A 14,178-nucleotide genomic window follows, 5' to 3' on the forward strand; every position below is an offset into this window, starting at 1 on the left:
ATTGAGTAATATGCTCTCCTATGCTTGAGTGAAGATTTGGACCTTGTATCTTTACCATATTGTCACCTCGTGGTACCACAACATGAAAGCATCTACTTTTAAATATAGAATTTTAAATAATAGTACTATAATAAACATATCAAAATTAAATAGTTGCTTTAAACATTCACTTAAATGGATGGATCTTTACTAGATTATAAGAGCAATGTTAAAAAGTGGTATCTCATATTAATCTGAAAATTGAAATAATTTTTCAGATTTTTTTTACAATGTCATTAATAGGAGCCAATATGAATCAACCATTACGAAGCTCATTCTGAAAAATTATTTTTAATGCCATTATAGAAGCAGCATCTTCCTCGCACTAAGGAATATAGCTATAAGCACATGACCTGTAACTTCTAGGCTTGGTTTCCAGTATTCAGAAAAAGCTTTCTATGTACCAAACCTGAATTTTCAAGCCTGATTGTTTTTCAGCTGTTTGTTTGTTGAAGGCATTCATTACTTGCCCCCTGCTATCATGGAATATTTAGGACTCATGGCTCAAATTTGCATGTGGAAGGCTTAGGGGGACATGGGTTTGAAGAGAGAACAAAATGAAATAATTTGATGTTGATGACACATTATATTTTAACAATTATATTTTCTTGAAGCCACACAAAGATTCAATATTATCCCTTTTAGTCCACCTAATTATTTATATATATAATTTGTAATAAAATATCACCATTAAAAGCACTCTTCAAACATTTATTTTGCAAAAGCCAGTTTTATGTACTTCCTTTGAACTTATAATAACTACCTTACCTTCAATTAAATCAATACCCTCAAAATTAATGAAAACATGTTACCAAGATTTCAGTAATTACAAAAAAGAGTGTGCATCTAATCACATTATAAATTTTATTTTGACACATTTTCTGTATTTTAATATGTGACAATAAATAAATTCCTGTTATTTTTAATGGAACTATAGTAAAACATAGCTAAATTATCTGAGAATGATGAAAATCAATAAACTGTAGGAGGTCTTCATAGCTGTTTATCCTGATTTAGCCAATGTTATGGACTGTATCCTGAAATATTTCTTGACAGATTATAATAGGGCTACAATTTGAATTTTCCAGTGACAGGTGTCTCATTACATCACAGGAAGTCTTTATACTCTATTCTTTTAAAAGCTATAATTTTAGAAGGATCATCTTATGTAGAACAAATTCCTACCTTAATTTTTACTGATGGTTGCAGTACCAGTATCAGCAGTTATGCAGTCATTTAGCATACGCTTCACCATTCTTCTGTTATAAATAACAACCGTTCCAATATTAAAGACCATCACATCCTTCCATAACTACTGTCTCCACCAGCACAAAATTTTACAAAATTTTTGCAGCTTCCAACACACAAAACACAACTTTTTTTCCCCTTCAAGATATATATTGTTAGTCCTTTTATCTAATTTTTATATGGAGTTTCCCTTTCCCTGATAGTATGCAGCTGTGTTTATCCCATAAAGGAACTTTCCTGTGTCAGTGGTGTAGAGAACCTACCATCAATTAAGGGAATGACAATAAAGCAACTCCATTCCTACACCATTCTTTATTTTATTTTATTATTTTATTTTTATTTTTTGCGGTATGTGGGCCTCTCACTGCTGTGGCCTCTCCGTTGCGGAGCACAGGCTCTGGACACGCAGGCTCAGCAGCCATGGCTCACGGGCCCAGCCGCTCCGCGGCATGTGGGATCCTCCCGGACCAGGGCAAGAACCCATGTCCCCTGCATCGGCAGGCGGACTCTCAACCACTGCGCCACCAGGGAATCCCCTCCTACTCCATTCTTAAAAGAAATGTAGAGTTTCCTGATATAAAGCAAGGAGAGGAAAATTAAAGTGATCAAATTGCATTTATTTTCTACTAAACTAAATAAAGCAAATTAGAAACACAAAGACTTAGCTGAACTATTCTGAATTTTCTGTTTTTCTTATGCACACAAATACACAAAGTAGGTACATGGACTCGAAATTTAGACAATTCTTCTCTATTATAGAAAATGCTTCAAATATTCTAAGATGAGGTTTCCTGTAAGATAAAATAGGTATAACTCAAGTAAGAAAATATATATTAATGAAGTAGAAGTGTGTACAAGTCACTATAATCAAATTGACCTTTATGATAACTGGATAGAGATCAATTAGATAAGTACAAATACATCAATAGAAAAATTGGCAAAAGATATGCATAACTAAATGAAAAACTAGCTAAAAAGCCAAAGTATTGTCAACTTAATGAGGAAGTGCAATTTCAAAAATAATAAACAGTCACTTTTGTATATCCTTTTGAAAAAATTGATGTGATTTATTTTTTTACTGGTGATCTACTGTGGTATGATCTGTGATGGTAACTTCTTTCTGAAAAGCAGTTTGAAAGAATATCTTAAAAGTCTTAGAAATGTTCACACACATAGGAATTGTGATTTGCCTTTCCAGGAATTTATTTATAGGATAATTAAATGTATCCATAAATATTTCTGTATAAGCGTATTTATTATGTTATTTATAATAGCAGAAAATATCATGTACATCCTAGGTGTTCAAAATAAGGGGTAATAAAAATGTTCAATGTTTTGATTTCATACAGTAGATAATAAATATCCATTATACTCCTATTTGCTGAGCAATATTTCCTGACATTTGGTATTCTTATAATTCATTTTTGAAAGAAAAGACCACAAGACCCAAAAAGGATTATAGAATATTGTATGAAGTTTTAAACATTTATATTGCATAAACTGGGAGAAGTTACATCACAATATTAATTTTAATATCTGTATTGATTTGACTAAGAGAGGACAGACATTTCCAGGGAAATTAGAAGGATAAAGGGCAAACTGGAGTAGGTAACATGTTATTGGTTGAAATGTTTCTCCCATAGTAACTCCCAGTACCTCAAATATGACTGCATTTAAGATAGTATTTAAAGAGCTAATTAAATTAAAGTAATCTAATTAGTGTGGTCCCCAATCCACTATGATTAATGTCTCTATAAAGAAGATGGGGGCTTCCCTGGTGGCACAGTGGTTGAGAGTCCGCCTGCCGATGCAGGGGACATGGGTTCGTGCCCCGGTCCGGGAAGATCCCACATGCCACGGAGCGGCTGGGCCCGTGAGCCATGGCCGCTGAGCCTGCGCGTCCGGAGCCTGGGCTCCGCAATGGGAGAGGACACAACAGTGAGAGGCCCGTGTACCGCAAAAAAAAAAAAAAAAGAAGATGTAGACACATAGGTACAAAGGAAAGATGTGAAGACAGATAAGATGGTGTCTGCAAGTCAGTAAGAGTCTTCAGAAAGAATTAACTCTTTTCACACCTTGATCTCATACTTTCAGTATCTAGAACAGTGAGAAAATAAACCTCTGTGGTTTGTCACTTAGTCCATGATATTGTGCTATGGCAGCCCTCTCGGACTAATACAGGACATAAAAAGATACACTAAATAAGAAAAGAACAATGGGAATTTCCTGAATATGCAAATCACAGGGTCTATATGAAAACTGAACAATGACTGAAATCCTGGGAGGGCTTAACCATTATCAAGTCAATGCATTTTATTTTTGCTGTCTCAGTCTTGTGATTGATACTTTCCCTTTGGCCTTGTTGTTCTTTTGCAATACCTTGCCATCTCAAAAAGTTTAAGGTTTCAGTATGCAACAGCTGATCCTGGACACCATAATTTTTTTTTTTTCATTTTGGTTTGTTTTTCGTTAACTTTCATGATTATAAAACAGAAAACCTAGACACTTGAAAGCTATAAACTGGGTTTATGATTTTTGAGTTTGAGACTTGAATTTACATTCAGAGCAGGGAATTTTATTGTTTGCAGATAATCACTTTAATGGGCTTTTAATGATGCAATGTTTAAGAGAAGTTCCCATTCTGGGATGTTGATTCTCCAGACATCCTGGCTCCAAGAAACTAAACTGTGCTACCAAGTAATATAAAAAGACTCTTCATTCATTATGTCTGAAGATTAAGATCCCACTTTAAAATGTTTCTTTATAGATATGAATTTAGACTGTATTTATCTTAATTATATTTATTGTTTCTTGGCAAGTGTATTGTGTGTGCAGTCTTGTTCTAGCGTTTCTTCAAGATATTGAAAGCAAGGGTGTTGTGATATATATGGATCCCACACTAGCTGAAGCATAAAGACAACTGGACTGGGATTGCTGACGTCTACTGTAGAATCTCCAATTAAAGATGCATTTATAGAGTTATTTTTATATGGAATAACTCAGATATAGACAAATGTAGTGATATGTAGAATTCATGTGTTCTGATTGATTATATTCATAAAGTCCTAAGACAAGGCCAACTTCTGTAAGTAGAGAGTGCTGTTTTCCATGAAAAGAGTTGGAATTTTCTCAAGCCCAGTCAGCTTAGAAAACAGCCAGACGCGGGGCAGGAAATGAGCACTAGAGAAGTGTTCTTTAGACTTGGTAAGAAAGAAAGGCAGCAATAAAATTATTTTCTTTAGTCCAAGGGGAAGTTTAAGTGCTCAGCTCCAGGTAAGAGTGACTCAAGAGTATACTCATTGGGGAACATGAAGATCACTCCTGTAACTTGAAGGTGAGTCAAGCATAGTCAGAGAAGGGCTTGAGTAGAACAAGGGTAGCCATAGTTTTTTTTTTTCTTTTTCCAAATTATCTGTGTGGTAGTTCCCTTTCCTTAAACTCATATTTACTCATTGTTCTCCAAATGCTGGAAAGGTAACTATGCCTCCAAACAGTATACTAAGTACCTAATTACCTAGTCTCATTCATGAATGGATCTTTCTAATGAATTAAACAGAGCCCACTGACCAGAGGAGACAATGTGCCTAATAGAATAAATAGAATTAAATCAAGATTCTAGTCCAGTTTTCAAATCTAAATAGATCTCTGGCCTTGACCAAGAATATTAGAGTATCTGTGCTTCTGTTCTTAAATAAGGAACTTGTAATCATTATGTTCAACTATCAGCATTAGTATTTTCTGGTTTATTGCATGTTACTGACATCTAAGAATTATTATTTTGGATCACTTATATTGTACTGAGTTCAATATGTGACGAGAGGGTCATGTATATTTAATGAAACCTGAAATTGAATTGGAACTGTTGTCACAAGAGGTCCTTCTTAATTTTTTTTTTTCCCTTAAAAGAAAAATATAGTAGTAGTATACCATTCTTCCTCTTTTTCCCACTCTACTTTACTCTCTCCCACACAGGGATTGAAATCCCATTACTTTCTAAGCAAAGTCTTGATAATTTTCTCTGGAAAATGAATTGAGTTGATACAAAGAAGATTTTTTAAACTCTGAAAAAAAACCTCTAGAAAATAAATTTTTTATCTCTCCCTTGACATCACTGTTTTTGATTCATCATCATCTTTAAAGCTTTATCCATGATTTACACATCATAGACACAGTGGTCCACAAACACTTTCAGCTCATAGCACCTTTTAAATACACTCAGAAGGTTGTTCCATAAAGTATGGAGACTATATTTCTGAACGTTTTAACATACATATTGTAGTTTGATTTAAACTTATGTATTAGTAAGAGTTCCATTTGGAAAATATAAACCACGTTAGATATTTTAAGGAAAACAGGGCATAATGTAGGTATTTGATGTAATGTAGGTGTATAGTAACTGAAAGTGTCGAAGAAACAAATTCTAAAATGAATCTGAAAGGAGAGTTATTTTCCTGTGGTCACCATTGAAGTCAAACTAGTTTGAACATCAGGAAGCTAAAAAAATAGATTTTCAAAGCTTCATTCTAAAAGTAAGGGAACCACAACAATAGCCTCTTTTTCTTGACACCCAGGGTTTCTGAAGAATGAATCCTGTTATCTCCTGAACCGTTCCAAGCAGCAGCAATGTTAAGAAATTGCAGAGAGATTGTCTATGACTCATATCTGCCTTCTGATGGTGCTTGTGTGCCTTTGTTTGAATGACCCTAACTCACTTTCAGTACCCAAGCTTCAAAGAAGTCTTGGAAAGGTGATTTAATCTTTCCGGCCTCTTCAAGTAGAAGGAAGATGAAATGGGAATTGAGAACCAATCCAAACATCAATGACAATTTTTTAAGTCAAAATACTCATAATTGGCACTATTTAAATTAAACACTTTAGGAAAGAAGACAAAAGCAACTTTTTTCAAATCAAAATATTTGATTTGATGAAAATATTAGTAACAAGAAACATTCAAGGAACATGAAGTTCACTCAATTGAAATAGTTTGGGATATCTCCTGGCTTTTCTGTTAATTTTGGAAAGTCTACATTTTTTTCATTGAAAAATCACTCTAGGAGACAAATCTAGATTTCCTATCTTAGCCACATGTCACATTGATTCAAAATCTGTAAGACTATTGAGGAGCTTCATTTTTGAATTTTTAAAAAAATCCTATGAAATTTTCGTGTTTTTCACTTAAAGTTTATACAAATGTCTCATGTTTTCAATCTTTTTTTCAACTGAAAATATTAAAATTATTTTCTTAAGGGCTAAAGTGAACCATTTCTGGTTTGTTAATAACTTATTTGCTTTGTCAATGTTAGCCTTTTTTAGTGTTTTAAATTAGTTTTTCACAAACCTATAAGATAACTAATCATGGCTTCACTGCCAAATATTCCATCAGACCCCTGATATGTCACATTTTAAGAGCCACAATACCCTAGGCATTATAGCACTCAGAGATCCTCTGTAATATCATATATATATATACATATTAAAACACACCCACATCTCAAAATGAATATCAGTGTATGCTTGAAAATATTGACAGAATTGTATACAATTTTTTTCTTTTGAAATTGTTATTTGAACTATGAGTGAGTTCTGTTTAATTTATGTTTGGTTTTTATTTCTTGAAAATTAACATACAATCTTGAAAGTCCATGCCAAATCAAGCATATTCTAACCTTCACATACTTTTCAAATATTATAAACTTCTTTTGAGTATTACCTTCTTAATTATCAAGTTTACATGCTACATGTGTAGATATTTCATTAACATTTTAAAATCTCTATTTTATGATGATAATTGTATAGATTGAGGATGGTTTGGTTTGGTTTTGTTTTTTACCATTTCAAGTATTCCTATGTGCCCCTGAAAAGCTCTTTCACCCCGTACACTGAGGCTATTGCGCTTAAAACCAAAATAGTCTAATCTTAAAAAAAGACTGGGCATGCCTGTGCTCCTGAGTATATACTTTGTGCCCAGAACACACAGTTGCTGGCTTTTATGTCTTCCTCTGTATTTTGCCTCTCTTTTTTCCACCCAGGGAATAAATATCTTGTTTACACTTGTATTGTGGTCTGTTGTTTACATATATTAATCATATTTGTATAAGTATCCCCCCCAAGGAATAGCTTATTACATGCTGTATTTATTTGCTAGGACTGCCAAAACAGGGTACCACAAACTGTGTGACTGAGACAATAGAAATATATTGTCTCACAGTTCTAGGGGCTAGAAGTCCAAATCAAGATACCCATTGAGTCGTTCGTTTCTGAGGGCTGTGAGGGAGAATCTGTTCCATGTCTCTCACCTAGCTTCTGGAGATTTGCTGACAACCTCCAGCATTCCTTGGTTTCTACTATATCACTCTGATCTCTGCCTTCATACTCACATGATGTTTTCCCTGTGTGTCCAAATTTCTGGACAGCTTGGATTCTGTCTTCAAATTTCCCCTTTTTACAGAATGCTAGTTATATTGGATTAGGGGCCCACCTTACTCCAATATGACTCCATCTTTACTCAATTAATTATATTAGCTAAGACTACTTCCAAGTCACCTAGTGAGGTACTAGGGATTAGGACATCTACATATGGCTTGGTGGGAGTAGGGGAGATACAATTCAAACCACAACACATACAATTGATGTTGAATAAAGTTGCTTTTGTTTATTTTTTGTTTGTGTTTAATGAATGGTCTGTGTACAAAGAATGTTTACTTAATCACAGTTTGGTAACTCAGAGGAAAATAAAGCTCATTCAATGTCAGTGTTAGCACTGGGTAACCCACCACAACAAGAAAACTCTGTTTTGTTTCCTATGTTAAAACTTTCTTTCCCAAGCCCATGTGTTGTTATATCTGGTTAGTTTGGGAAAGAGTAGGAATACAGTATCTTATCTCCTTTTATGCCAAAGCATATTTGTTTTCTTAAACTATTCTATATTTTTCATGCTCTTTGGTATTAAAAAAAAAGAAAACAATTGTTTGGTTTTATTTATTTTTTCTTTCTTTGTTTTTCTTTGAAGATTTTCCAACCACTAAGAATGTTGTACGTTAACAAGGGCAAACCCAAATTACAGGAAGCTAGTGTTTTGGAAGTTGGAAACAGAAATAGTTTTGCTAAAATATCTTTCCACTGCCATGTTTTAACTTGTTTTAATAGGACTGAATATATCCTTTTATTAGTTGTAGAGAAGCTTATAAATATTTACCTGTCAGTTAGGTGCATCTATTACTGGGAACACAGAGGGGAGATTCTTTCACTTTGGGACACTGCTCATTTGCTGAGCGTGGATTAGTGAAAAACCAGTTTTGGCTCAGGTTAGTGGAAAGTCACTCAGTGGGGAGAGGAGAGGACAGAGTTCCTATTCCCTTATCTGTATAATGAGTATTTAGTTTCCATGATCATTGCAAATTCATATCAACAGCAAGAGTGTTATAACAGAGTTCTACTTTCTATTCAAACTTCTGGCAAGCGGCCCTTTCATTTTGCTTTCTTAAATGGGACAATTGAAGACATGACGATTTTGTTTTGAGCGGACCTGTGTTCAAATGGAAGCTTGGTAACTCGAGCAGTTGTGTTGTTTAAATCCTTTGCAGCTTCAATTTCCTCAAGCATCAGTGGGAGATGATAGGACTTCTCTCACAGTTTTATAACAGTGAGGATTGAAACTAAGTAAGGTCACATATGGAAAATACATATAGTGCTTAATACTCATTTGAGAAAAATGTCTTCTTGAGATATTTGATCATTTCTTTCTCATTGAGATTTACTAATTTCACCACACTATATTTTATTATAGTTTCTGCATTCCAATCTAAGTTCCTTTCCAGTGTGGAAAGTTTTTTTTCTTCTTGTGCTATTATGCTATTGATTATCATTTGTGTTTTGTGTATTCTGTTTTATTTATTTGCAGATTACCTCTTTGTGGTCTATTTTTCTATGTACCAAATGCTGTTTTGTTTCCAATTAATTCCTTCTGTTCACTGGAAGAGTTTCTCTGGTCTTTCTTCTCTTTAATTTTTGCTTGCCACAGCATTGTTTTTGCTGTTTACTACTTCTTATGGTGATTTTATTGGGCATGGTTGGTTGACTTCCTGCCATCCATTCTACTAATCTCCCACTATGTAGGAATCCTGAGATTTGTGTGTTTGATTGATTGACTCTTCTCTCAGTTCCAGGGATGTAACTTGAGTGGCACAAGACAACCCATAAAATGTTATCATCTTGGCATAAATGATTCAGGGTTGGACACTCTATCTCCCTTTCTCCAATCAGACTGAAGCCAAGTTGTGGAAATGAAACTCTGCCTTCTTCTGGACAGTGTTTAGTGTTTATAATTGTAAATTATGCAACAGCTTCAGCTATTTTACTACCTTGAGAGAAGTGAAGCTGAGACCAAATTCAACCTGGTAAGAAGAGAAATACTGAGAAAGAAACTGGGGAAGCACACAAGAGCTCTGATCAATCCCTGCCTGAAGTCTGACCTAACTGAACTTTGATGTTGAGTGAGATAATATATTTTCTTAAGGGCTAAGTTACTTTGAACTGGATTTTTCTTTACTTAGAACTGAATATTTTAATCTATTTTTAAAATATTATTCTCCACTGACTTTTTAATGTGTCTGTTTCATTGTGTTCCACTGATTTGTAATCAATCTATTTACTTTTAACAGTTTTAGTGCACCCTTTCATTTAAATAGGAATAGATGATAGCCATTATCTAAAGTTATACTACATTTCTATCAAAATATTTGGGATAAAACTCTATCTTTCCTCTTTCCTCTTACTGATTTATAACATTATTATTTGTAATATTTTAATAATTCTAATTTTTTCCTTTCATCCATATTTCTAAAATGAAACCTTACAGATTCTAGTTACTGTTGCTAATTTTTGTCTTGTTTCTGACAGTCTTCAGCTATCTTAAGGGCTTTCAAACAAGAAGTTTCTTGAAATGTATATTCATTTCTTCATTTCTAAGGAAGGATCCACCATCTTAATCTTAAGTAACCTGTGCCTATGACAGGCTTTTTTATCTTTATTGATCCAGGTTTCATTGCTTAGTTCTCATGTCTTAAAATTTGCCAGGGCCCCATCCCAGTAAGGAACTGTGATTTGAATCCTCACCACTGCATTCAAGATAGTAACTCACTTACCCTGAAACCCTACCACCACTTCATGCTACTCTGTGTCCTTTCCACAGCACATAACAGTTTCTAATGTACTCTACACTTTACCACCATTATTTTTATTGTTATTGTCTATCTTTCCCTATTAAAATGTAAGTTTTTCACACTCAGGGTTTTCTTACTCTTTGGTTTCACTGAGGTATTCCAATACTGCGTAGAACACATGAGGCCCTGAATGACCCTAGGATGCAAATGCACATACTTACACACATACATACACACATACATACATACACCTGTAAGTTTTTTCATTTGTTTGTTTTGTGTTATGTTTTACAAAGAGAAGATTCTATTTTGCGCATATTTCTGTATGTTCGTTTTTGTTTACTTGTTACTATAAATGATGAACCTGCCTCCACTCTATATGCTGAGAACTCGTTGTTGTTATTTAAGCTATACAGTATCACATAAGGAAGATACTTCGTAATTTACTCAATCTCTACTTCACTGATGAGAATCAAGGATATTTCTGTTCTTGCCAGTAAGCATTTATCATCATAAATCATTAAGTACTGGTATCTTTGTGTTGAAAAGGATAGCATTCTGGCACTTAGGATGCTGAGGGAAACATACTAGAAATTTTTTAAAAGGTAGATGATGAGCTGAAAACGGTATCTTATTTTCCTCTTAATTCTTTGACTACTTTTGAAATTTTAGGTTTTCATACGTTTGAGGATTTTTTTGTTGTTGTTTTTGTTTTTGTTTTTGTGGTACACGGGCCTCTCACTGTTGTGGCCTCTCCCGTTGCGGAGCTCAGGCTCCGGACGCGAAGGCTCAGCGGCCATGGCTCACGGGTCCAGCTGCTCCGCGGCATGTGGGATCTTCCCGGACCAGGGCACGAACCCGTGTTCCCTGCATTGACAGGCGGACTCTCAACCACTGTGCCACCAGGGAAGCCCACATTTGAGGTTTTTGCCTTTCATTGATTGCGATAAAAATCATTTGCTTAATTTGCTATTCATGGTTTGTGTCTCTTAAACATTTATAAAAATTCTTCATGGGTGATATTAATCCTTTGTCTTTCACGTGTTGCAAATTTTTCCTCAGGCTATCATTGTCTTTTGACATCATATTAATTAACTAATTTGTGCATGCTATAATTTTTGTCCAATTTGTAACTTTAAAAATATTGCAATTCGTCAGGGAGGACCTCCAAGGTGGCAGAGGAGTAAGACGTGGAGATCACCTTCCTCCTCACAAATACATCAAGAATACATCTACATGTGTAACAACTCCTACAGAACACCTACTGAACACTGGCAGACAACCTTAGACTTCCCAAAAGGCAAGAAATTCCCCACATACCTGGGTAGGGCAAACGAAAAAAAAGAAAAAACAGAGACAAAAGAATAAGGACAGGACCTGCACCTCTGGGAGGGAACTGTGAAGGAGGAAAAGTTTCCACAGACTAGGAAGCCCCTTCACTGGCAAAGACAGAGGTTGGATAGGGTGGGAGGGGGTGCGAAGCTTTGGAACCATGGAGGAGAGTGTAGCAATAGGGATGCAGAGGGCAAAGCACAGAGATTTCCACAAAGGGGATCAGTGCTGGCCAACACTCACCAGCCTGAGAGGCTTGTCTGCTCACCCACTGGGGTGGGCGGGGACTGGGAGCTGAGGCTCTGGCTTCAGAGATCAGATCCCAGGGAGAGAACTGGGGTTGGCTGTGTGAACACAGCCTTATGGGGGCTAGTGTGCCACAGCTATTCAGGAGGGAGTTTGGGAAAAAGCCTGCATCTGCGTAAGATGTAAGAGACCATTGTTTCAGGGTGCACGAGGAGAGGGGATTCCTTCCCTGTTTACCCACAGAAGGCAGGGCCCCACCTAAAGGAGATCCAGAGATGGGCATGAGCTCGACTAACAGCTTGGACCCAAAAGACAGGCATGAAACACTAATGCTGCTGCAACAGCCACCAAGAATCCTGTGTGCAAGCACAGGTCACTATCCACAAGCTCCGGGAGCCTGTGCAACACGCCACTGCCAGGATCCCGTGATCCAGGGACAAGTTCCCTGGGATAACACATGGCGCTTCCCAGGTTGTTGCAACGTCACACTGGCCTCTGCCACCGCAGGCTCACCCTGCATTCTGTACCCCTCCCTCCCTCAGGCATGAGTGAGCCAGAGCCCCCTAATCAGCCACTACTTTAACTGCATCCTGTCTGGCCTGGAGTAAATACCTCAGGGTGACCTACACGCAGAGGTGGGGCTAAATCCAAAGCTGAACCTCAGGAGCTGTACAAACAAAGAACAGAAAGGACAACCTCTCTGTGCAGTCTCAGGAGCAGCAGATTAAATCCCCAAAATCAACTTGATGCATCCTGCATCTGTGGAACACCTGAATAGACAACAAATCATCCCAAAATTGAAGCAGTGGACTTTGGAAGTAACTGTAGACTTGGGGTCTGCTGTCTATGACTGATTTGTTTCTGACTTTTAAGTTTATCTTAGTATACTTTTAGCACTTGTTATCATTGGTGGATTTGTTTATTGGTTTGGTTGTTCTCTTCTTTTTATTATTATTATTATTTTTCGATTTTAATATTTTTTAAAAATATATTATTATTGTTTTTCTTTCTTTTTTTTTCTCCCTTGTCTTCTTAGCTGTGTGCCTGACAGGGTCTTGGTGTTCGAGCCTGGTGTCAGGCTTGAGCCTCTGAGGTGGGAGATATGAGTTCAGGACATTGGACCACCAGAGACTTCCCAGCCCCACATAATATCAATCAGTGACAACTCTCCCAGAGATCTCCATCTTAGGGCTAAGACCCAGCTCCACCCAATGGCCAGCAAGCTCCAATGCGGATGTCCTGTGCCAATCAACTAACAAGACAGGAACAGAACCCCACCCATTAGCAGAGATGTCACCTAAAATCATACTAAGCTCACAGACAACCCAAAACACAACACTGGATACAGCCCTGCCCACCAGAAATACAAGATCCAGCCCCACCAACCAGAACACAGGCACCAGTTCCCTCCACCAGGAAGCCTACACAAGTCACTAAACCAACCTTACCCACTGGAGGCAGACACCAAAAACAACAGGAAATATGAACCTGCAGCCTGCAAAAAGGAGACCCCAAACACAGTAAGATAAACAAAATGAGAAGACAGAGAAATATGCAGCAGATGAAGGAGCAAGGTAAAAACCCAGCAGACTAAACAAATGAAGAGGAAATAGGCAGTCTACCCAAAAAAGAATTCAGAGTAATGATAGTAAAGATGATCCAAAATCTTGGAAATAGAAATGTAATAATAGAAATACAAGAAATGTTTAACAAGGACATAGAAAAACTAAAGAGCAAACAAACAATAATGAACAACACAATAAATGAAATTAAAAAATTATCTAGAAGGAATCAATAGCAGAATAATTGAGATAAAAGAACGGATAAGTGACCTGGAAGATAAAATAGTGGAAAAAACTGTCACAGAGCAGAATGAAGAAAAAAGAATGAAAAGAATTGAGGACAGTCTCAGAGACCTCTGGGACAACATTACATATACCAACATTTGAATTATAGGGATCCCAGAAAAAGAAGAGAGAAAGAAAGGGACTGAGAAAATATTTGAAGAGACTTTAGTGGAAAACTTCCCTAATATGGGAAAGGAAATAGTCATTCAATCCCAGGAAGTGTGCAGAGACCCATCCAGGATAAATCCAAGGAGAAACACACCAAGACACATATTAATCAAACTATCAAAAATTAAATACAAAGA

Source organism: Pseudorca crassidens, chromosome 5 (genome assembly GCF_039906515.1).
Source record: "Pseudorca crassidens isolate mPseCra1 chromosome 5, mPseCra1.hap1, whole genome shotgun sequence".
Classification (NCBI taxonomy): domain Eukaryota; kingdom Metazoa; phylum Chordata; class Mammalia; order Artiodactyla; family Delphinidae; genus Pseudorca; species Pseudorca crassidens.